The sequence below is a fragment of the Ursus americanus genome, chromosome 20, assembly GCF_024610735.1.
Source record: "Ursus americanus isolate L20-20 chromosome 20, mUrsAme1.1.p, whole genome shotgun sequence".
NCBI lineage: Eukaryota > Metazoa > Chordata > Mammalia > Carnivora > Ursidae > Ursus > Ursus americanus.
Window position 1 is genome coordinate 54,529,641 of NC_142146.1, and position 22,320 is coordinate 54,551,960.

Below are 22,320 nucleotides of genomic sequence, written 5' to 3' on the forward strand. Positions count from 1 at the left end.
AAAAGGCATTTGATTCTCTTTTCACTTATTGATGAAAAGCAATTTTAAAGATAGTTTATTTATTGTTTCTTAGGTGGAAAGGTAACTATATAAAATTAGTCACAGGGAAGAAAAGTACAGCGTAAGAACTATAGTCAGTGGTAACCGTAGTAACTTTGTAGGGCGGCTACACTTGTGCGGAGCGCTGGTGAGTGAAGCTCTGTGTCGTACACCCGAAACTAACACAATGTTGTAGGTCAACTACACTTTAGTAAAAAAGAATTACTAACGCAGTTGAGGAAAAAAAGAAATAGAATTACAGTACATTCTAGAATCTACGTGCATTTTTACAGAATAAAATGGGATAACATTTTATAAAACTTAAAAAAAGAAAAGGTGAGAAGAGTGAGTTGGTTATTATTGGAAAACCATCTGTTACTATCTATTGTTAGACTAACACTGTATTTAGCTTCTAGATTTGCTTAGGTAATATATTTCTACTTCCTTTTGAGCCCATTTTTAAATTTCCTATGGGACCACATCCAAGATTTAAAACAAAAAACAAAAAACACCTCTTTAAGATGAGTAATGTGGGCAGAATTCCCTCATTCACTAACAAATGCATTTTGAGTACTACTGTGTGATTTCTTCCGAACAGTAATGGCTTCAGAAGGAATCTGTCCGCTAAATGGCGCTGTAGGTGGGAGACACTCTTATAGGCAGCACGCTGGACCATGTAACAAACGCGCAGTGGATGAGGGGTCAGGAATGAGCACCACACGGGGGAAAGGACGTGGAAAGTTGCTAAGAGGGAAGCTAGGAGAATAGGCTGAATTTGGAGAAACAAAATGGCAGAAATGCATGGAATGAATTACCCATAGGTAACTTAGAACTGGACGAGAGCAAACATCTTAAAGTCTTAATTTCTCATAATGAAATGTGGAATTTGTTTGCCCAGTTCCTTAAAGACCTAATGCCCTATCCCGACAAAGCCAAACAAAGGACTTAAAATGGTAACTTCACTCCAGCACACAACAAATCTCCTTGTTTTCAGTTGTGTGCTTTCGAAAGATGATTTCCATATATGGAAATGAGGGAGGCAGTAGTTTGTTGCCTTTAAAAAAAAACTTCCCTCTAAACTTGATGATTTGTAAAAGCTTCCTAGATCTTTAAGGAGGCTGTGCTTTTGGACAGCATTACTTAAGCAGATAGTGATATGTCTCCAGGCCTACGTGGGTATGACTGACAGCTGAAGCTGAGTGATGGGTACCCCCCTGGGTGAACTGGGAGGGCTGGGAGCCTCTGTGGGACACAAAACAAGTGAAGCTGTATGTAAGAAGTAGGGGGTGAAGCAAAGGGCAGCAGTGTTACCTGGAGGAATGGATTGTGAAGCCTAAGGAAAGGCTTTCTCTGGGCCATTGTTTTAAAAACATGAGGACTACTGTGGGACCACATTCTAAGGTGCCTAATGGATTTGATTTATCAGAGTTTCTCTAATAGTAATAACAAAACAATTTATATTTTCAAAGGATCATTTATAGTTTGGAAAGTGCCTTTATTGTGTTTGCATGATGCAGAGTATGGGTTTGGGAATAAAGATAGGTGTTGGATCAAATCCTGACTCCACACACTGGTTGTGTGACGTTGGTCCAGGTACTTAATTGTCCTGGGTCTCAATTTCCTCACCTGTAAAATGGAGACAATAATCCTTACTGTTTAGGGTTGCTGGAAGAATTAGCAGAAATGCAAAGCATCAATTCAAGGGATTTGCCTATGGAGGAAGCACATAGACAGGAAGATAGAATCTAACTGGAGAAAGCCGTCCCTTCTTCCCCCCCTCCCTCCCTTTTATTTACTGAAATAATTATTGACAAGCTGGTAATTACACCAGGAACTAGAGATTCCATGGTGACAGAAACAGTCATCATTGCCTTGAGGATTATAATTCAGCTGAGTATATTCCACCAATATACATTAGAGATAATATTTACCGCATGTATTAGGTAGCTAAAGTGAAATTTAGAATGTTAATGACTGGATGGACCATAGAGATCCCCTAGACCACATCTTTCATTTTAAAGAAAAGGGCCCAGTCTATGGGGCTAACATCAAATTGTTATTAAATTGGTTGACGTTTAAATTGGTTTGTCAAACCAAATTGAAGTGACTAAACCAGGTGGGGAGCACCCTGTGTCTTGGCAATTGACATTGGATGAATGAAGTGAAAATTCCAGTGAAGGTTTTCTGCAGTCTTAGAAGACTCAAAGTTGAGCAAGGACAATGGCTCAGGTGTGTAGGGTATCTGGAAGACCTCGGCCCAACCTCTGTTTCCCCAGACTCTACTCTTCTCTTACTCAAGACTCTTCCCTGAATTCCCACAGTTCAGATGCTCCTCTGACCAAATGAGGATCTCCTCTGATCAAATAAGGATGCTTATTTATTGCAAATGTTACTGGGAACTGGCAAAAATTAAGGTTCTTATTAGTATACACATCTTAGCATGGCTTTACCCAAGCTATGATGTGCAAAAGAATAGTTTTGTTATTATTATTAGAGAAACTGTGATAAATAGCTTTACCCATGGCTTTACCCAACTTGGTAAAGCAGAGTTTTACCAAGGGGAGGAAGAAGGAGAAGGATTATTAGAGTCCTGGGAACCAGGGGAAGAGACAATCCTGCGAATGAACAGGGACCCTGGGGCAGGGGAAATAGTAAGGGCTTGGAAGTCCCTAGGAAGTTATCTTATAACTGATTGGAGAGTAAGTGACTATTTTTTTATTTCTGAATGTCACTGCCCTTTGATCAATGGGTGATGATTTTTTTTTCCCCTCACTAGATTTATGTACCCTGAGGAAGGAGATCAAGTGTCACCTCTTCTCCCAGAATGAACAGAGAGGACCTGGGACTTATGACCCACATTACTCAGGGGCAGGACTTTGCTCTGGCCTGTATAGACAAGAAAGAATACACACAGCAACAAGAAAGGCCCACGTGTTCCCATGAACCCATATGTGTGAGTCATGAAACGAGAGCATTGTAAAGGGAACGTGCAGGGAAGGAACGAAAGGAGAGGCTGGGCTTGCTCAGGAAGTTCTCCGTTATTGTTTTCTGTCCATGAGAACAGGAATGGCAGGAGGTTAGGCAACTGCAATGAGGGGGAAGTAACAGGTGGTTTGGCAGTGACCTTGCGGACATCGCAGAGCCCTGATCTTGCAGCCCTCCTCCACCTAAAGAAGGTTCTCCAAATTACTGGATTTTCTCAGTGTGGGATCTCCCTTTCTAAACACTAGCTAAAAATGAATCTTCCCTCTTATAAAAAACCCTAACACATTTTGGGTTAAATTTATTTCTGAAACGTCAGAATCTGGGCCTGAGGAGAAAAGTCAGAAGGATCTGCCATTGATTTTGGGTTAATTCCTTTCTGACTTATTTTGGAACTTTGCGTCAGTCACTCAGTTTTGGGGTGTGTGTGTATGTGTGTGTGCTTCATATTTGGAACCTGAAAATCTGAGATGTAAAAAAGTGTCCTGCCTGCTGCGGAGAGAGGTGCTGTATCTAAAAAGAGACTGTCTGTACTCAGAAGTAGCTTTCTTTGGAAAGAACTCAATATGATTTACTCAAGTTCAAACCTCCCTTTAATTAAGTAATTTATTTTTACTTATTTTTTTTAAAGATTTTATTTATTTGTCAGAGACAGAGAGAGAGAGAGAGAGAGCACAAGCAGAGGGAGCAGCAGGCAGAGGGAGAAGCAGGCTCCCCGCTGAGCAAGGAGACCTTTCTTCCTTAAGCTCGATCCCAAGACCCTGGATCATGACCTTTGCTGAAGGCAGACGCTTAACTGACTGAGCCACCCAGGTGTCCCTAAGTAAGTCATTTTTAAAAGGAGCAGAGTGATTTCCTCCCAAAGTACTGTTTGACAGGGGGGGATAAAAAAGTAAATTTAGAGTGGAGAAGACTGATCAGCCAATGGACCAAGGACAAGATCAATAGTGATAAATAATGTTGACGGCAGGTATCCATTATATGATGGCATGAAAATGGCACTTTACCTCTGTGGTCTTCCCCCAAATAACCCAAAACCTCAGTGTAATCATGAGAAAAAGGCATCAGACAAAATTCCAACAGAGTGGCATCCGCAAAATGCCTAATCAGCACTCCTTAAAACTCTCAAGGTCATCAGAAGCAAGCAAAGTGTGAAAAACTCAAAGGAGCCTATGGAAACACGGCAACTAGGTGTAATGTGTTATCCTGGATGGAATCCTGGAATAGAAAAAAAGGATAGTAGGTAAAAGCTAAGGAAATATGAGTGAAGTATTGGCTTTACTTAATAGCATATCAACATTGACTCATTAATTGTAACACATGTCACACTAATGTAAGATCTTAATAGGAGAAACTGGGTGCAGGGTATGTGGGAACTCTCTGTACTATCTGCTCAATTTTTCTGTAAGTCTAAAGTTCTTCTAAACAATAAAGTCTATTAATTTTTTGAAGGCAAAATCATAATTAGGAAACTCTTGGTCCAAAGTTATCCCTATTCTAAACTCCAATGAACTAAACTCTGCTCTTCTGGGAATGTCTTGCTAATAACTCTGAACATAGTTAAATAATACCTTTTCATAAAGGAACGGCTTTCAAATATTTTTAAACAGAATAGAGAGGAGAGGGAAAGTACGTTTTGCACTGTGATCTGGAGTACACACACACACACACACACACACACACACACAGCTCCATAACTGAAACAAACATCTCTCACAGTATTACTCTATAGTGCATGCTACTTTCTTTTCTATTCCGTTCTTTTTGATTTGACTTAATTCTACTGCACTCTATGTTATTCTCTTTGGTGATTAAAAAATATCCCAACCGTGAGCTACACCAATTATAACCTGCAGTTGGAAACACCCTGCTTTAAGGCTTCTCTAAGATGACTCTGCACTGTCCAATATGGCAGCCACTAGTCACATGGGGCAATTTAATTTATTTTTATTTTCTTAATTTATTTTTTAAAATTTATTTTTAATTTATTTTTTATATTTAGTGCTCAGTAGCCACATGTAGCTCATGGCTACCATATTGGACAGCATGGATATAGAATTTCCATCATGGCAGGAAATTTTACGGGGCAGCACTATGGATTCTCTCCATCTCTTGCTTGGACTAATGAAATAGCCTACCATCTTATTTCATTTTCACCTTAACAATCTTCCCTCCTGATGCTGGGCTTACCTTTCTAAAATCACAGATTAATTTCTCTGCTTGAAGCCCTTCAGTGGCTCTCCATTTCCTATGATATGAAATATTCCTTTAAGGCCCTTCACGATTTCGTTTTTCTACCTCTCCAGCAGCATCTCTGAACTGTCCTGCTGAATTCCATTCACTCTTAAGCTTCCATGCTTTTATTGATCTTTTCTTTTTTTTTTTTCTAGAAATGTTCTTGTGCCCTTTCTCTTCTAGATAAAATCCTGTTTACTTCCAAGACCTAGCTCCTCTATTTTCTCTTCTATGAAACATTGTCAGGAAACTACCCTTCCTGAGGAAAATATATTGCTTTCTTTTCTGTGTTTTAATTGGAGCAACATTTCAGCACCTACACCATATTATAAATGGCCATGTATATAGTCTGTTTCTCCACTATACTGTGAGGTCTTTGAGAATGGAAATATGCCCCCGTCATCTTCTTTATCCCCAGTGCCTGGAATGTGGGATTCTTGTTGGCTGGTGAGCTGGTTGGCTGGCTGGTTGGCTGACTGACTGAACTGTAAGTGGGGTGAGGGCAGGGACCACACTTGTACTTATTTAATTTTTCCGTAGCACAGGGGGCTACATAAAAGGTACTTATGAATTCTCACTGTCTGCTTCCAGGCAATGAGTTTTAGGCAGATCGTTTTTTTGCAAATTCAGTACAATGTGTCTTTTTGTAGGAAGGAAAGAAGCTGGTAAAAAAAAAAAAAAAACAAAAAAAAAAACCCAACACTTGTGAAGTAGTTTTAAAGCCCATTAAAATGGCTTTCACAAGTGCTTACTCCAGGTGAGTAATTATTTAAGATTGGTGGGTAGAAAATTTGTTCTAATAGAGAAAAATCCCAGGACCTGAACTGTGTTGTAGCTTTACTCTTCTGTATTCACTTATTCATTCATTCATTTTGCTTCTGTCCCTGAACAAATTCCAAAATCTTCTGGGTCCCAGCCTCTCTGCGTAAAATGAAGACAAGCATAATTGCCTCTAAGTCTGTCTCAGTGATGCGGTAGGCAACGTAGCGGTAGGTTGTGAGCTCGTTAGAAGTCATAGTCATGGTCCTAGTAGTGTTTGTTGTTGTTTCTTGTGGATTGGTGCAACTTTAAACTATCTGCAAGATTTTCCCTAAGTTATAGAGTCAAAGAGTCTTTGTGAAATAACGGTTACCTCTAATGGAGTGTTGTGTATTTTTTATAGGGAAAAAAAACCTCAACCTAATTTGTGTTTGCTAGTTGAATTGTCTAGTAATGTTTTTGAAAAAATGAAACACACGTATATAGTGATTACCACAAACCACGACTTGAAGGGCGTTGCAATCTCTAAGCATGTTTTCAAATGTGTCTTGGGCAGGGCGACCACATACCATTGTGTGGGCTGTGCCCTGCACAACCTTATGTAATAGTTCTCGTCTTGGGGACCTCATTGCAAGCTGCTGCTTTATGTGAACACGGTTTGATTCACAAAGATACAAAGTTCCTATGATTAATGGCAAAACCTCATATTGTGTCTATGTAACAATCTGGCATAATAGCAGTTTATGGGTTTCCCACTTTCCAGATATCTTGCTCTAAGTTTTCTGTGGAGGACTGCAGTGTTTTCTGTGCCTCACAGAAAGCTCTGTCCTTGCTCAACATTTTCCAGTGAATTTCCTTTCCATCTTAGAATACTCTCCAGCCATCCTTTTGCAACAAATGCCTCATGCTGATACCAGGGTGAATATTAGAAGTCAGACCGGAAGTGATGGATTTGAATAATTCTAGGCTCCTTGGAGAGGAAGAAACAAACAATCGTAAGTCGAGGCATGTTACTGCTTTGGGCAACTAAGTTACTCTAAATTGTCTAATCCTGTACTTAGAAGTGAGCTACTGAAATAATGTACTAAAAAGAAAAAGTCTCAGCAACAATTTAGCCGAGTTGTTGTTGGTTCAGTGTTGGTTTGAACTGTATGCAAGAGCAAGGTTTTTGTGGCCATCTGAACCGACCTTATTGCCTCCAACTGCCATTGACACCAACAAAAGCAGAACAAGAGAAAACATGTATTTCCAGCCCAACTACCAACTGAGACCACTGGGCAACATGGCGCGTGTTGAATAACTGTAATTTCAAAGTAATCCTTGTCGTTTGGCATCTTCTGACAGATTCCAGAGGGATTTAAGAATTAAGGACTTCTGCCTGGGGAAGAAAATGTAGAATTTGACTTTAACAGAAAATTTCATAGTGGTTTAAGAAATATGAAGTTCGCATTAGATCAGTCTCTAGGTTGTGTAGCTATCAAAAAGAAGATAAATATTTTGAAGCTAAAAAACAGCAGTAAGTACATCAGTGTTGAGTAGAAGTTATGAATAGGAAGAGAAATTTGTAACAAGCAGGATCTTGTATCTTGTGTTTTTCCTGGTATCCTTTTGTTTACTCATATAGAAAAAGAGCAAGTACCCCTGTTTATTTCTGCCAAAACTGGAGTGGAGAGTAGGGATTCTGAGCCAAGCTTTTAACTAGACTGTCATTTCTTAGGATGAACCTCTTTATTACTGTTTTTATTAAAGAAGAAGAAACCGTGTTATCCTATAATGAAGGACAGAGGAAAGAGTATCACTTCTGGGTGGACTTTTCCTTCTGAAGATACCGTTCTCAAGGTCTGCCAAGTTGTTTTTAGAGGTAAAACATAAACAGAGTTGCAGCACTAATGGTAGCCTAAAAGTCATTATAAATAATTTTTAAAAAATCATTGAATGTACACACCTGTTAAAGCAGCATTATTCACAATACCCAAAAAGTGGAAGCAACTCAAATGTCCACCGGCAGATGAGTGAAAATGGCTGAATAAAATACAGTATATACATAGAATAGAATATTATTCATCCCTGAAAAGGAAGGAAGTTCTGACACATGCTACAACATGGATGAAACTCGAGGACACTATGCCCAGTGAAATAAGCCAGTTACAAAAAGACAAATGCTGTATGACTTCACTTACGGGAGATATCCAGAGTAGTCAAACTCATAGAAACAAAGTAGAATGGTGGTTTTACCGGGAGCTGGGGGAAGGCGGAAGTTGGGAGTTGTTCGATGGGTATGGAGTTTCAGTTTTGCAAGATGAAAACATTCCAGAAACCCGTTGCACAGCAATGTGAATATATCTAACACTATTGAACTATACATTTAAAAATGGTTAAGATAGCAAATTTTTATGTTATATGTAGTGGATCTTACTGCAATTAAAAATTTTAAATGTCAATGAATAACTCTAAACATTATAGAGGACTGAAATGTAAAAATACACTTTAAAACAGTATGAACAGGGGCATCTGGGTAGCCCAGTCGGTTAAGCATCTACCTTCGTTTCAGGTCATAATCTCAGGGTCCTAGTATCGAGCTTTGCGTCGGTCTCTCTGCTCATTGTGGAGTCTGCTTCTCCCTCTTCTTTTTCCCCTCCCCCCTGCTCGTGCTTGCTCTCTCTCTCTCTCTCTCTCAAATAAATAAATAAAATCTTTAAAAAAAATTAAGCAGTCTGAACAATGTATATTTTTTGTCATTAAAAGTCATTGAGATTCTCAATTTGTAGTGGGGCGTGACTAGCTGAGCAAAATCACGTAGCTGTACCATCCAAAGCTGAGAAAGCAAATAACCCCAAACGTTTTCAAATAATGATTCTGAGGTCCCAGGGAGTTCCCTTCTTCCTGACTTCTAGGATACAAGAGGAAAATTGGGAACTTCCAAACTACAAAGAACCTTCTGAGAGGAGGGATGACATGTTTACGTGTATTCTTGGCATTAGTGAAATTCAGTATACAGAATGCAGTCCTTGTGGGAATCGTAAATTCTATGATATGCTTATTCGTTTTTGACAGTAATGTGAAATATGGGGCTTATAAGACCCCAGTACCCAGAGCACTTAAAAGGGAGTAAGAGCGGAAAAGTGGTTAAACTGTTTGGCTGAAACTTTTCTACTGTCGTTTCAATGCCCTTTCCAAGCAACTGTAGTCCATGCACATCCTAACAGTTCTGCCTTTGTCTTTTCTTCCCCAGCTCTTGACCATCAAACCCACAATTTGATAAGGGAACTACATGCTTACTGTTTGTTTCTAAGGACTCTGTTTTCTTAGGAGCTAGAAGTCTGACCATGAAAAATTAAGCTTTATCTCATCCTGTCTATCGTCATTATATCTGATGTGTCTCCAGAAACAGAAAACTTATTTCTAAGAAACAATTTGACGCCGAAGAAAGTGAGTTGCAGCAACACTGATTTATCATAATCGTACCTGCTGAGCACTTGCTGCCGGAGTCCTGTCAAGGGAAATCTGTTTGATAGGCAGCTGGTCAACCAAGACCCTTCCCATAGTATGTTCTAACAGTAGTTCTCTTTGCAAATTTATTTTTTGGATAACATCGAATATTTGCTCATAAAACTTTTTTGTTTTTGTTTGTTTTCTGTCCTTCCTCCTCCTCCTCATTCTTCTGGTTTATTTTTTACTTCTTATTACACTGTTTGGAATGCTTCTGTTGATGAGTTCAGTGTTTTTCTTATCTTGGTGCCCAGGAGCGCTGAACTCCCACAGGCATGAGTTTTGTGACAGTAGTAATATAGTCTGTTGCTTTTTCACTGCCCTCAACTGAGCTGCTTCAGTGTCTCAGTTATTTCTGCTTTCAGGCAAATGAGTGGAAATCTAGGCTGACTCCAAGAGTCACGGAGATGGACATAGCTTTGTTGAGGTATTTTCTCTGCCAACCCCCAGATCAGGGGGCATTTCCCTACTGGGTTGGTTGGCATTCTAGGTCAGCTAGTTTCTGGCGTAGGGAATAGAGGGAGAAGAGGAGGGGAGAAAGGAAAGACAGGTGTTTACAGAGTTATGTCAAAACATGTTGTTGCTTTTAGGCAATTAAATTACTCTCAATCTTAGGATCTTGTACTTAAAATTGAGTTACTTAAATGATATACTAAAAGAAAAAAGTTGGGCACCTGGGTGGCGCAGTTGGTTAAGCAACTGCCTTCCGGTCAGGTCATGATCCCAGGGTCCTGGGATCGAGTCCCTCATGGGGCTCTACCTGCTCTTCGGGGAGCCTGCTTCTCCGTCTCCCTCTGCCTGCCACTCCCCCTGCTTGTGTTCTCTCTCTCTCAGATAAATAAATAAAATCTTTAAAAAAATAAATAAAAGAAAAAGGTCTCATTGGCAATTTAGCCAAGTGGATTTCTCATTCTTCTGGCAACAGTGTAGACATATTGTTGCTGGCTTCATTCTCTTTCACCTGTTCCCAAGTGCATGGCTACCTTGCATGATTCTAGTGAAAAGCGGGCAAGTGCTGCGCTCCAGGCTTGTTCTTTTAACTGGGTAACAATTGCTTGTTTCTTAAGACTTTTGTTGATTTTCAAGTAAATGTGAGAAGGCTAATAGCAACTGGGTATATTAAGAAAAATATTTTCAGCCGGCAGATTTTACAACCAATTTAACTGTAGGCCTAAATAGGGTGAGAGAAAATGTTCTTTTCCCTCTTTGAATAAATGTGAGCTTGTTGGTGAAGAATCCCTGAGGGAATCTCCCAAGACATTGGCGTATTTGAATTAAGATATTGTAGTAGGTTGAATGGTGGATCCCAAAGAGATATGTCCACATCTTGGAACTTGTGAATTGACCTTATTTGGAAAAAGGGTCTTTGTAGCTGTAATTAAGTTATGAATCCCAGCACGGGAGGTGCAGAGGAAAAATTTCCCTATAGCCTTTGGAGGGAGTGTGGCCCAGCTAACACATCGATTTCTGACTTCAGGCTCCAGAGCTTTCAGAGAATACATTTCTCTGGTTTTAAGCCACCAAGGCTGTAGGACTTTGTTATACTAGCCCTAGAAAACAAATTCAGATCTCCTTAAAAACACTAGAATTTTATAATGTGAAATTCTGTTCAGGGAACAGAAATGACATGTATTAAGTGTCACTGTGGCAGGCATCGCTACATGCTTAACTTAAGTGACTTCTATTTTAAGGATGAAGAAACTGAGGACAAAAGTCTCACAGTGACCACACGTGAAGCTGGGTGAGACTCTCGCCGAGAGACGGTGTGTATGGTGAGTAGTGATGTGCTCTGGGCCTGCATCATGTTTGCGTTTGACCCTGGCCAAGTTACTCAACCGCTCTGACTCAGTTTCCTCAAGTGGGAATTGGAAATCATAACAGAACTTCATTCATAAGGTTTCTGGCAAGATTAAAAAGTGTAAGGTATTTACGATAATACATAGGAAGAGCTGAATGAATATTAACTCTTATGATGCCTACAGACTGTTTTATACACTACGTTACTCCACACTGCACAGTCTATTACTACTACTAATCATTGCCTCAGCTGCGAGTAGCAGGTACAGATTAAAGGAGAATGAGTTCATCTTTCAGACAAGGCATCTGAACTTCGTCGGTTATTCCATTAGAGGCCACTTTTAGAGATACTCTTCTTTGGTACGTTTATTCAGTTCTGGTGTGGCTGTCATCAAGGAGACAAGAAATATATCACTTCGTTTTAAAGATAAGGAAACTGAAGTTCGCTAGCTTTTTGCACCTTGCTTATTGCCAAAAGCCCAAGCAGAAACAACAGTGGGATTCGGTCCTGGGATTCTTTCTCTCCAGGTGGTCTATCTATTTGCCTCCTCTGACAGTGCTGTACAAATGCTAAGTGTCCACTGAGTGTTTTGAATTAGTAAAATCAGGCCTTATTATCAATAACTTTAAAGTAATATCGGAGCTTCCCAAACTGCTTTAAAATGAAGAGATTTTTGCCAACCATTTCAGAACCAGAAACCTCTTAAAACGTTGTGGCAAAGGGAAGGGTTAAGAAACAATCAATTTAGAAGATAAATCTATTTCTTTTTGTCCCCACCCCTACTCTTTTTCCTATTTTCCATAGATTTCATCAAAGTGGTCAGACAATGAGTGGTAATCTAGGTTTTTTTCATTTTATTTCCTTTTCTTCCTTTCTTAAAAATAAAAGAAACAGAAAGAAAAGAAATGTCCTATTATAAGCACAGATCATCCCCACTTTCACTGCTAACACTTTTGAAAGAAAAATGTTTTCATTTTATCATATTTCTCAATTTGTCCCATCTGGTTAATTAAATACTTATTAAAACATTTACTACTCTCTGTACCAAAGGTCTTCCAGGATAAGATGCTGCTCCGTTTAAATAAAAGATGAGGGACGCTGAAGCCAGCAGACCCATAAATACGAAAGGAGGTGGCATTATGCAGTCCTGACCCTGGCACTTGTACTGGGCTTGGCCAGAGGTTCTGAACCTGGAGGCCAAGCACTTGGTGGTGGGGTGCATCTAGAAACCCCTTGAGATGTTTGCAAATTTTGCATAAACATTTTTCTGCACACACTTCAAAGGAGCCTGTGATGTCTGTAAGCTAAGAACCGCTGTTTCAAGGCCTCATTACTAAAGCTAATTGCCACATTTTATTCCTTTGTATTATCTTAAATGTCATTATAATATCAAAGGTATAATGTTTGTTGGTTGCTTAAGTGAGAACCAGAAGCTCCATGCTGTTAAAGGTGTCATCTTGTCATCAAAAGGGTCGGATTTCTAAAAGTGAGGCTCCATGATATCCTCGGCAGAGTTTACCTGCCTGGGAGGGTCCAGATCTGGGTTCTTGTCCTTGCGCCCCTGTGGAATGGTCCTGTGTGGGTTACTTCGCTTCTCTGGGTTGCTCTTTCTTCATCTGTGAAATAAAAATTTGAATTAACCCAAAGTTGCCTTCAAACTTCAAAACAATTCTGTTCCATGTAAAAGATTATTAAGCCACTTAAATGGAGATCTCCCACAAAATTCTAGAATGTATTACAAAAACAAGGTATGACAAGTTGGCCATATTTTTAAAATTGTTTGCAGAGAAAGTTACAGTTTGAAAACATGCCATTGGCTAGTGACTTCCGAATGTGCTTGGAGGACCCCGGGGTGCCACGTTGCCGTCTACAGCAGTGTTGAGGGGATGCCCCAATGGGACAGAGACGGAGCCTAAGAGTCCTGCACCTCGTTTCCATCAGAACAGCCAGCTTTTAATCTGCTTTATATGGTGGCTTTTAAGTGAGATTTTGTTTGTAGAAAATGTGGTGGGTTTTTTTTTTTTTGAAAATGTTTTTTTATTTTAATTAGTCTCTTTTGATATCCATGGTGGGGAGAAAAAGGAAAAAGAGACTATGTTAATCCACTGTATTTAAAAACCTGTTTTTGAAAAAGCACTGGAAACAGAAGTCCTAAGCCTTTTTCCTGTTTTGTCATTTATTAGCTGTCACATTGGGCAAGTCAGATAGTCTTTCTGAATTTTTGTCCTCACATAGAATGATAATAGTCTCTGATTTACAGGGTAGTTGTAAGAATCAAATGAAATGTTTGTGAAAGTGCTTCGTAATCGGTAAAGCATCATAAAGTTGGGGGGTGGGTCTTTAGCGGTGAGGCCCCCGGGTCTGCATTTTGTCCTGACCACGGTAGCATTTTTGTCCATCTGAATTAAATCATAGAAATTACGCATGATCAAATTTGTAGATAAGCCCAAGTTAGAGGGTGGAGTTATAAAAGACTTCACAGATTGCAGAGTTCCAAGTGTGGTGAAACTTTGGGGGAAATATAAAATCTTTAATTTGACTTAAGATCATTATGAGCCATTAGTGTTGTGAAATGTTGGGCAAATAAATAGGTGATCTAATTATCTCAGTCCATTTGGTCTGTTATAACAGAATACCACAAACTGGGTGGCTTGTAAACAATAGTAATTTATTTCTTACAGTTCTAGAGACTAAGAAGCCCAAGATCAAGGTGCCGGCATCACTACCATTCTGGTGAAGGCCCCCTTCCTGGTGCACAGCCAGCACCTTCTACTGTGTCCTCGCATGGTGGGAGGGGCATGAGATCTCTCTGGAGCCCCTTTATAAGAACACGAATCCCATTCATGAGGGGGCTCCATCCTCATCACCTAAGTACCTCCGGAAGGCCCCCACCTCCTAATACCATCTCTTTGGGGGTTCAGATTCAACATGGATCTGCGGAGGATACATTCAGACCCCAGTGCCAGTATTCTTAGATATTTATAGGAGTCCTGTGCCACAGGGGACAAAAGGGGGCTATGGCTCTTGGCTTTGATTAGCACCCTTCTTCCAGCTGTTAAAGGTAGTTACTCCAGCAGGTTGAGCACATCCAAAGGAAGCTAAATAAAGAAAAGTCTGGAAGGCTTTCAAGGGCAATGTTGAGAGAAGATTTGAGGAGAGAAACGTGTCTTAGAGGTCTTAAAAGATCTGGAAGGTTTTAAATGGTGGTACAGGTGGTCACGGAGGTGAAGGCTTGGAATTTATTGTTTTCAGAGGTGAATCTCAGGGAAAACTTTAAATAATAAGAGCTATCTAAAGGGAGAGCGGTTGCCTAGTTGAAGTAGTGAGATTTCCATTAGGGAAACTGTTCAAGCAGACACCTTCTGAGGGTTGCTAGCAATCAGCACGAAGGTTTTAAGAAGAAATTACTACGATTTCATCAAATCTGAGATCCTAGTTCTACAATAGAATTCAATATCCCACTGGAGAATGATTTGCTTCATTAAATGTTGGGGGCTGTAATGAAAGTGTGGATTTTGACATCGGCAAGCTGGAGTTGGCTTCTGTGTGGTGTTCGGGATGCTGTTTAACGTTTGGGAACATGGGTTATGTTGTCAGTAACACAGAGATGATCATTTCTGTGTCTCTGTGAAGATGATACAGCACAACATTGGTTGGTAAAGGAGGCTTAATGGTGCCTGGTCTGAGTAAGGGCTCAGAGAGGGTAACTTTTATCACAATTATTATTTGTTCCTCTTATTTCCTACATGCATTTTATTTCTTCTCCTAAGAGATTCCTTTCAGGTGACTCTATTGAACCCTTCAGAGACATATGATGTAAGTGGGTAAAATGGTGACTTCTGTGAGTCTAGGGGGAAGAATTCGCTCGAAGGTCATAGGGGTACCATGTTACCTCTTTTGTGTTTGTGTCAAATGTTTGTTTTCTCCTAAATGGAGGAAACCTGTGGAACAACTCCTTTGTCCTAAATTATAACCTGATTTTCCTGCCCATCAAAACCAGAACTGGGCCAACCTGATTGATTTTTTTTTCTTTGTTTAAAATTTTAGGCAATAAAACATCTTATTAAAAATTTAAGGACCAAGATCTCCCTTGTGGAGTAGAGAAAGTATCTACAGCCTTGAGGAATAAAAAGAGTTGGTAACCGAAGAATTGGGGTCAGTCATGTCTTCTTTCTAGGCCTAGTTTTTTCCATCAGTGGAGTGATTCTAAGCAAATTTTACTTAAAAATGGCTTCCCAGTTGATGAGTTAGTAAAGGGGAAGCAGTTTACTATCCTTAGGAGAAGATGAAAGCCATGAGACTCCCCCCTAGTGGGGAGATAGACCATGTGAATTCTGTCTGCCAGAAGTAGAGGGAAGCAGTGAGGATGCTGGGTTTCCAGATGTTCATCACAGGGTGGTGTTTGGTCTCATGTAGAAGGTAATAAGGAATTGCCTGTGAGGAGCCACTATGATAATTCTGACCAACAGTCTCACACAAAAAGAGGATTATTCAATTTTCAAAAGAAATTAAACAGATGCTATAACACTTTTAGGTTTAGATAAGATTCAACTTCAAATAAATTTCTTTTCACTTTTCTTTCTTCTGCATCAGTGAACATTTATTGATGCCTAAGGGGCACGACATTTGATGAGGCCCGAGTGTGTTCCAGGACAGGGATGAGCTGGTACTTTGGCCGTCTAAAGGGGAGGTCTGGGTGTGAGCCGTAGAGGCTGTCATTGCTCCGGAAAAGGTGCTTTGGACATGCTGTCTTGAGCTCGTTTCCTTCTTTCTTTTTCTAGTCCGTTTAATTTTCTTGTTCAATATCCTACTTATATTAATTCCCAAATTCTCTTTTTAATCCTTTCAGAGAGCTTGAATTCAAAATGATAACTTTAGCGTGGAATTCCTAATTGACATCCTCTGAACTTACAATGCAGCTCAAAGGGCAAGGATGCAATATTTGAATAGCAAACTGCCCCCCAGGAAACTGCCGTTCCCTGTTGGTAATACTAGCAGATAGTATTTATTGAACAACTTATGTCCCAGAACTTTGCTAACCGCCTTATATGTTTACCTTCTGTATTTCACTTAATAACTCTATAGTGGAGGTGCTATTCCTATAACCGCTTCACAAATGAGGAAACTGAGACATTGGGAAATTTATTTATTTGTTAAAGATTTATTTATTTGAGAAAGAGAGAGAGAATGCAAGCAGGGGGGGACAAAGAGAGTGGAAGAGAAGCAGACTCCCCGCTGAGTGCAGAGCCCAAGGCAAGGGCTCGATCCCAGGACCTTGAGATCATGACCTGAGCCCAAATCAAGAACTGGATGCTCAACTGACTGAGCCACCCAGGTCCCTGACATTGGGAAATTTAAAAGCTGACTCAGAGTCTCACAACTAAAGCAGAGTACACACCTGTTAACTACTCTGTCAGACTGCCTATCTAAGCAAGGAGCTTTGATCCTGACCTGGCAAATCATCCATCCATCCATCCATCCATCCATCCATCCATCCATCCATCCATCCAATCGAATATTCATCAAACATGTGCTAGAGAGGGGCGCCCGCGAGCACGCTTGAGATTCTCTCCCTCCCCCACCCCATGCTCCTCCCTCACGCTCTCTCTCTCCCAAATAAATCAATAAATCTTCAATTAAAAAAAACAACAACCATGTACTAGAGATGTAAACTATGACTAAGACTGACACGGTCACTCTCCTCTAGACACTTTCTAGAGAGGACAAAGGACAGTTTCGCTAGTGCCCCCACACAGCGTGACAAGTGCTATGACAGGGAAGCATAGGGTATTCTGGAGCATGGAAGGAGGCTCTAACCCAGTCTGGATGGGGGTGTCAGGACAGGCAGGTCATCATCACTTATCCTCATCACTGTGTGCTGCAACTATTTTGTAACGAAAGGCATATAATGTAACCTCTACAAAGAAAGGTCTTTGAAACAAGGTCTTCCTCTCTGTTGTTCCCCCCCTCCCCCCAGATCTGGCACATGGTGACAGTTCAGTTAACATCTGTGGAATAAATGAATTAGAATTCTAATACTCCATGATAACCCCGATATAACAGGGAGTCTTTTGACTTATTTCTAACTGGACTCTGAACATGCTTAAATGCTTCTCCTCTAAGCCTGAAATAAATGCTCTTTTTTTGACTAAAAACATCAAGTCCCTCCTCCCTATTAAGCCATTTTCTAAAAGCTCTATTCCAGGAGAGAGGCCACACCCATGGTCTTTTCCTAGAACAATGTGTCCTCAGGTGTCTATTAAAACGGGGGCCTTGATTCTGAGACAGTCCAGGAAAGCGGGGACTCTAGTTGCTTCTCCCCCTCCTTTTTCGGGTGATCTGTGGGATTCCATGCTCTGTTCTCCAGTTCTGAAAGCTCTGTTCTCCCTTTACCTTTCCAAGATGACCTGGAAATTTTTCTTCCCCTCACCCTCTCCTCCACCCTCTCACTCCAAAAACAATGCTAACTCTGGGAAAGCAGTTCTTAATTATTGACCACTCTGACAGACTACAAGAATCCAGGGCAAAGCAAGAGGGAAAGGCAAAAGAAAACCGAAACCCCGGGCTAATGATTTCCCTCAACAAGAATTTTGTCATCGTGAGGCGGTGTTTTATTTGGGTCATACTTCTTTGGAGCAGGTATTAAGCTATGTCTTCCTCGCACCTGTGTTAAGACTAATATTTTCCTCAGAAAGGAAGGGGAGAGGGAAGGGGAAACCAAGACTCAAGGGGAGAAGTTAGCCTGGAGCTAGTAATCCTCAAGGTCCATCTCAGAGACATGTGGCCAGGTTCATACACAATCTTTACATCATCTAATTGCATCGTTTTACTTCCTCGCTTGATGCCACAGTTGAAAACTGTACCTCATTTCCTTCCTTGCTTAGCTTTTCTCCAGAGCCCCTCTCTCCTATCATACACCAATAAGTATTCACTTATTATAATAATTATTTTTTAATCATTCTTTAAATGGCTGATGTCCCCTCCAGAATTGAAGCTCCTCAAAGGAGCTTATTTTATTACTCCTGCAGGGCCTAGAGCTGTTCTGACACAGGATAGGGGCACAATAAATATCTGTTGGATAAATGAATTATTAATCCCGATCACAGCAATATTAATAAATAATAACTGTGATCAAGTTTTTTTTACATGTATTTAATTTATAGACAACTGGTTGGACATTTAAAATTATTTTGTATAAATCTTCTAATTGGATAAAATATGACAATAGGACCTTTACAAAAGCTTTGATGGTCAAAAGCCACATGGAACCCATTTTCATCACCATGCTATGCTCTTCTAAACATGCACATGGAAGGATATGCCTGTGCTGCTGAGAATAGAAAGTCTTGAGTTTTCCTGGTGCAGGCAGACTTACCTGAATCCCTAAAGCTAAGGGTATGGCTCGGCTCCGTGTTCTCCTAACTGTTTCTAGCAGCAAGTTTAGGTGCTGCTTACCAGCACCTGGAACTCAGAGACGCACTAATTTTATATTCTTATTTCTGGACAAAGCACTATCATCCAATTCCATGATTCTTAGTACAGAATCAGGCAGTTTATGGGAACTCAAAACATAAAGGTGACTAGAGGAATTTCTGAATTTTTTGAGAGCTTCTCTTGTATTTGAGACTGTCCTAATCCCAGGAGACACTTTCCAGCAGGACATGTCTGTGTTCTGAAGACCACAGTGGCTGCTCCAGCTCTTCCCTTCCCCCAAGACTCCTGCTTCTGGGGCCAGTCTAGTGGGAGTGAAACTGGGCTAATCTGAGTGGCAGACAAAGTTCACTTTTGGCTGAGATTTAAGTAACCTCCTTCTCTCACTCAGTGTGACCTCTTTCAGCAACGGACCCGAAGAACTGATAAAGGACAAGAGTTATCTAGAAGTGGGAGGAACAACTGGTCTCACTGGGCTTAAATTAATATAGCAAGTTGGTGAGTCCAAAAAGATAGGGCATTTACAAGCCAATTCTCTATAACTCTATAAGACTACAGTAATGACACTTGACTACTTTCCCTATTTATTTATGGTGAGAGAGAGAGAGAGAGAGAGAGTTTATGTGGGGGTGGGTGGGCATTGGGGGGGACAGAGGAAGAGGGAGAGAGAATCTTATGCAGGCTCCATGCCCAGCACAAGCCTGACTCGGGGCTTGATCTCAAGACCCTGAGATCATGACCTGAGCCGAAATCAAGAGTCGGACACTTAACCAACTGAGCCACCCTGTGTGCCTACATTTGACTTATTTCTAAACAGAAGACAGCTCGGCTGGGTGTGTAACATGTCAAATCACATAGCTATGTAACACCTGTGCCACTCTTAATTATTTCATATATTTCAAAGATTTTATTTATTTATTTGACAGAGAGAGAGACAGCCAGCGAGAGAGGGAACACAAGCAGGGGGAGTGGGAGAGGAAGAAGCAGGCTCCCAGCAGAGGAGTCTGATGTGGGGCTCGATCCCAGAACGCTGGGACCACGCCCTGAGCCGAAGGCAGATGCTTAACGAGTGAGCCACCCAGGCACCCCATATTTCATATATTTCAATGTGGCCCTTGGGGGAAAACCTTTTGTAGGGACACCTGGGTGGCTCAGTTGGTGAAGTGTCTGCCTTCGGCTCGGGTCATGGTCCCAGGGTTCTGGGATCGAGTCCCATGTCAGGCTCCTTGCTTGGGGCAGGGGAGCCTGCTTCTCCCTCTCACACTCCTGCTTGTGTTCTCTCTCTGTGTCTCTGACAAATGAATAAATAAAATCTTTAAAAAAAAATTTTTTTAAGCCTCATGTAAACCATTAGTCTAGTGGTATATGGGGATTCATGAACTCCAAGTTCTAAATCCATCTTTTTTTAATATCGTGGCTAATTTATTTTTAAAAACCAGCTCTATTGATAGAAATCAGCCATTTAAAGTACACAATTCAATGGTCTTTAGTATACTCACAGTGATATAAACATCACCAGTCAATTTTAGACCATTTTCATGACCCCAGAAGGACACCTGTACCCTTTAGCAGTCACTCCCCATTGCTGCCCAACTGAACCTTTTCTGTCTCTATAGGTTTGCCTGTGGTGGCTGTTACATACGTGGAGCTGTGCAATGTATGTTCTTCCTCCACTTAGCATCATCTTTCAGGGTTCATCCCTGCTGTAAATACTTCCTTCCTTTTTGTTGTTGAATAATATTCCATTTTTCTACCCTGTATCACATTTTATCTCTCCATTTATCAGTAAGTGACCACCTAGATTGTTCTCACTTTTTGGCTATTGTGAGTAATGCTGGTGTGAACATTTGTGTACCAGTCATACATTTGTGTACATAGACATACATTCTCGTTCTCTTGGATATAGAACTAGAAGTGGGATGGCTGGGGTATATGGTAACTCTGTGTTCAACTTTTTTTTTTTAAGATTTATTTATTTTTTTTGAGGGAAAGAGTGACTGTGAGCAGGGGGAGGGGCAGAGGTAGAGAGAGAGAGTCTATAGCAGACTCCCTGCTGACTTGGAGACCTATTCGGGGCTCCATCCCAGGACCCTGAGATCATGACCTGAGCTGAAATTGAGTTGGACATGTAACCAACTGAGCCACCATCCAGGGCCCCTGCCACAGCAACTCACCATTTTATATTCCCACTACCAGTGTAAGATGATTCCAATTTCTCTACCTCCTTTCCAACAAGTGTTATTATCTGTCTTTTTTATTAGGGCCATTTTGGTTGGTGTGAAATAGTATCTTACACTTTTGATCTTCATTTCCTTAATGACTACTGCTAGTAAGTACATTTTCATGTGTTGATTGGCTGTTTGTACATCTTCTTTGGAGAAACGTCTCTTCGATTCCCTTGCCCATTTTTGAATGGCTTATTTGTCTTTTAGATGTTGAATTTTTCTTCATATGCCTTAAGAATGGGGGTAGTTGGAGGAAGAGCCTGAGACCTGTTGCTTACTTTTCCCAGGGTTATACCATAGTCCTAGACTAGGATCTAAGTTGAGAGGGAGCCCTGTGTTCTTGGCTGCAGCCACCTGGAATGGAGCACCACCCACTAGCTGGAAGGGGTTAGGGAAGTGGGTTGGGACTGAAATGCCTCACACTCTTGCTGTTCTTACTGAATTGCAGTAGTTTGTCTTGAGTAAAGTTTTCTTCATTTGTTGTATTTCCTCTGAACAATTTCCAGAGACTAAGTAGTTTATCTGTAATTTTCACCAGTGGTTGTTTTACTACGGAATGGGTTCATGGAGCTCCTTATACAACCATTCTGGAAGTTGAGTTCCATTTGGATAATTTTTAATGCAAATGTTGTATTTTGTATACTTGATGGTAAAAGAGTTTATGCTGACATAGTAGATACAGAATTATGAAGGACAGTTTTTACAAAAGTAAATTTTGTAAATTTCTAAACAGTGGATTAAGAAAACTGATTGAAGTTGAGACCTGGTTGACTTTTCACTTTATATCCAGTCAAATTCTAGAATGCTCATGCATTTGGTTTGACAAACTACTCTTAATTTATTGTTATTAAATGACTGAATAGAAATATTTGAATAATGAGGGTGACAGTGCATTTCATATGAGAGATTATTACTGCCCTAGTAATCTATGTACAGAGCCATCAAAGCCATTGAAAGTTACCAAAATGATCCCTGTTTTTGAAAGCACAAGAATGATTAAAATGTGAAAATCCAGTTATTAAAACCTCATTAGTTTTATGCAGTAATCTAAAAAGTTCATAGGCAAAATGACCATATATTTCTTAATTAATTGAAAAGAACAACCACACCACTATGTCTTTTAGAAAAACAACTTTCCCAATTTCCCTGATGAACTTATTTGTAGTTTTAGGGCTAAGATTTACATTTAACAATTCTTCAAATTCCTTATTGACTCAGGGGCTGAACTCATCTATGTTAATTACCAACCAGTTGAATGTCACTTTAGTTGAAACAGACATAGAACCTCTCTGCTCATATCTAAAACCCTCTTCTTTCCATTCCTCACATCCCCACCCCCGTGGCAAAGTTAACTATTCCCTT

At 40.4% G+C, this 22,320-nt stretch overlaps 2 protein-coding genes across 2 annotated transcripts in view; one reads left to right on the forward strand and one right to left on the reverse strand.

The window, feature by feature from the left end:
• OTOL1 (otolin 1) overlaps positions 1 to 22,320 on the forward strand; it is a 196,013-nt gene that overhangs the window by 77,138 nt on the left and 96,555 nt on the right. Inside the window, exon 9 of the mRNA XM_087870325.1 lies at positions 11,196 to 11,276. The gene's annotated coding sequence lies outside the window, so the exon portion shown is untranslated. The remainder of the gene's footprint in view (positions 1 to 11,195; positions 11,277 to 22,320) is intronic.
• SPTSSB (serine palmitoyltransferase small subunit B) overlaps positions 1 to 22,320 on the reverse strand; it is a 28,007-nt gene that overhangs the window by 4,371 nt on the left and 1,316 nt on the right. Inside the window, exon 2 of the mRNA XM_045811261.2 lies at positions 12,822 to 12,918. The gene's annotated coding sequence lies outside the window, so the exon portion shown is untranslated. The remainder of the gene's footprint in view (positions 1 to 12,821; positions 12,919 to 22,320) is intronic.